The sequence below is a fragment of the Cyprinodon variegatus genome, unplaced genomic scaffold (assembly GCF_000732505.1).
Source record: "Cyprinodon variegatus isolate N-32 unplaced genomic scaffold, C_variegatus-1.0 Scaffold57, whole genome shotgun sequence".
Classification (NCBI taxonomy): Eukaryota; Metazoa; Chordata; class Actinopteri; order Cyprinodontiformes; family Cyprinodontidae; genus Cyprinodon; species Cyprinodon variegatus.
In genome coordinates, this window is record NW_015150510.1 from 476,633 (window position 1) to 480,276 (window position 3,644).

The window sequence follows — 3,644 nt, forward strand, 5'->3', positions numbered from 1 at the left end:
GGGGGGGGGGTAAACAGCAGCAAGGCAGTCAACACCAACCACATGCTTCCTTTTAAGACTGCCAAATTAAAAGCACCTCATCGGAATGATGACTTTTACAGAAAAAAGTCATTTTATTACAGCCAGCTGACGGTCAGTGTGCAGCAGCAGTAACATTTCATTATGTAACTTTTTAAAACAAATTAGTTTTAGGAGTAGATGTAGATGTCATTAGGGTTTTAGTATTTTCCAAAAATGAGCTCAAACATCCATTTATTGAATGCTTAAGACACAAGAGAACCATAATACAGTGATTTTGATTTTTATATATTGTAAGATATATAAATCTCCATATCTTTTTTCCCTCTTGGTGTACTTTTTCTTTTCTCTCTCTCGAGAAGTGTGTGTATGTTGTGTTTTTTATATATCGTATCGATTATTTTTTTTTTTTTACATTTTTTGGTCAACTTGGAGATATATTTTATTGCATATTGCATATCCTAGTAGATCTGCTTCACCTTTAAATCTGCAGCTCTTCCTACTTCTCTCTGTGCTCTGTTTAAAAACATTTCTGAACCTATTTACTAGTATAAAAAAAATTTAAGATATATAGAAGCTCTGCAGACTGATTAAGTCTGCACAATAAGAAAACAATGTAACCTGTAATTTTGTGTCATGGTCCTCTGAGAAGCCAGGATTTTTTTAGCTGGTAAAGAGGAATGCAACATTTAAACTATGTTTTCTCAAGCTTCTTGCATTATAATACTAACTCGAATAAATTTATAATCTGTTGCCATTTTTGGGGAAAAAGCTCTGCATGTCTAACAAACTGATTTTTCGGTGGATTCTGTATTTTTTACTTTTACTTTTACTATCAAAGTAGCTGCTGGTTAATATTCACTGAGTGCTGCCGTGTTTCTCTCCTCCTCCATGTAGCTACTCTGTACGGAGTAAAATGCGACCGCAAATCTGATGATGTTAGACCGAGAGGCAAGACTCAGGAGCAGGGTGAGAGAGGAAGAAAAAACACTGACTGAAAACAATCTGAATACAGTTAGCTGCACCCAACTCTGTTACCGTTGGATAAAGAAAATGAGCGAGAAGTGGAAAAAAAGCAGAAATTATCGGTGGAGACATGTCCCCCTCTAGTCCTTCACAAAGTTACGCCTCTGTACTGCCCCGTACCTCCCTGTAAAAGTTGGTCTGCTGTTTACTCTGTCCAGAGTAACTTCAACTATTCAGGAGTTCAGATGAAAATACAGTAAACAGTTGATATTATAACTGTAGTTCTCATTGCTGTCCTTTAAAGATAGATTTTATTAGTTTATTTTGGAAAAATAACCTTTTCAATATTTTTCTGCCGGAATTCATTTATGTTATTTTTTTGTTTGTTTTATTTTATACTTTCTAATGGCATAATTTGCATATTCTGTCTGAAACATCAAATGTTAGTATTTGAGAAGCCATTTTATCAAGTAATTTCTTATCCTAATTTATTTCTACTTTGACTTGAGCAATATGTTGTTAAAGTACTTACTCCTATTATAAGTAAAATGTTTTGAATACTCTACCCACCTCTGTATCTATGGATCCATCTGCAAACCTTGAAAAAATGTTAACAAAATAGTTCATTTTTAATAGATATACATGTAAATAATGCTCAACTTTTGTAATTACTGGGTTCATGAGCTTTTTATTGAACAAATATTTAAAAATGTGTTTAAAATAGATTTTTAGTGCTTAAATGTATTTTATATTTAGTATATTCCTTTATTTCTACTCTTTAAAAAATACCAGTGTAAATATCTTATTTATTTCAGTTTATATTACACTATTTTTAAATATTAATTAAATGTTATCATAAGTTACTTAAGTAGTCTTATTTCCAGGTTGGATACTATTTTCTCTTACTTGAGTAAAAACATGTTTAATGTAATGCAACTCTTATTTGACTGCATTTTTTTTGGGCTAAGTTATCTAAGTTATTCTTGAAAATACACATAGTTTAGTTCAATTCAATATTCTGAGTAACATTACATTAGATACATTAAAAAATAATGACTTTTGTCGATTCAGTCTTATGGGCTCTGTGTACAGCTTCATTACTTCCTGAACTTAAATCAGTTCATTGGTTTCCTGTCTTTTATTACTGGATAAACCGATTAATCCAGGTGTGACTGGCCTTTGTCGTCATGGTAACTGAGGTCAGGCACACTTGGATTAATCGGTTCATCCAGTAGAGAAAGAGGAAACAAAGGAGCTGCTTTAAAATCAGGAAGTGGTGCATAGATCCCATTAACTACTTTCAACATTCAGGTTTTTATGGAAGCCTTATTATGCCAGCCTCTAATAAAAACAAAAAGAAAACATAATTTTATGTACAGGTTTCCTTTTTTATTTAAATGTTGCCCTTCTGAGGCTTTGTGAAGGGAAATCTATTTTTTGCATTGTCCAACACGGTTTCACAAACTTTAATTTTTCCTTTTCAATATATAAAAAGTATTTATTTTCTGAGAATGTGTTTATTTAAGAGCAACTGTGCAAATTAACAGAAATCTATATTAAACTATATTATTTTCTATGTGAATCCTAGATTGTTCATTCTTCTTTCCCTTTTCTAAAAAATGTGTTAGGTCAGATTCTGATGTTTGAAAAAGGACTCTTCGCTATTATCTCTCAATCACTGCCCGACTGACAAGCTACATAACCTATATCGCTGTATCACGGGCGAAAATCCAGGAGCCCCAAAACCATTAATTTTAGCGATGCTGATTGGCCACATATTTATTAATTTTCCCTAGCAACATTATACAATTGGTTATTTCGCTGCACTTCAGGGGTGCTTTGAATGAGAAATTCACTGTTGGATGAGAGTCAATTGTTAGAAATGTTGTTTTAATAATTCATATTACATGTAGCCACATACTAATAAGCAATGGCGTAACGACACAACGATGGTCCTGACCTACAACACTCTGGATTACCCATAATTCCAATTCGTAGTGTAAAAAATAAAATACTCAAATAAATTGTTCTTTTAAGATCAGTTTGAAACATACATGAGTGTATTTTTAACCAACCGTCTAATGAAATTCACACAGTTATTAACATAGCAATTAAAAGTACCACTGTCTGCTTTGCTATTGGTGTCGTGTTTAAACGGTTCACCATCATGGTGAAATCTGCCATGTGTAAAAACGGTCCGGTGGGGTCATCTTAAAATCAGGTGGGTTTAAGAGGAATTTTTCGCACCATTACATCTGAAAAGAGACGCCCTAGTCTACAATTGCGTAGGGGGCTACCAGGTGTCAGTGACGGGGCCCCAAAGAAGTCGGGGGCCCCTAAGCAACTGCAGTCTCTGCTTACTGATATTTATGCCATTGCTCTTAAGTAAAACTGACATTGATAATACTTTTAAAATCTATATATATATATTATGACTTTTCTCCTCCACATCTAGGGATGGCAGCGCCCCCTATGGGCAAGCCGCCCTTAGATATAATTTTTTTAATACAAAGAACTGGTGTGGTGCTCGTAAATATGGAAGAGGATTAGAGCCACTGAAAAAAAAAAAAATTAACTGATTTTTAAATTTTATTTCAGTTTAGTATGAGATTAAAGTCAGAATTCTGACTTTTTTCCCCACACTAAACTGAAATAAAATT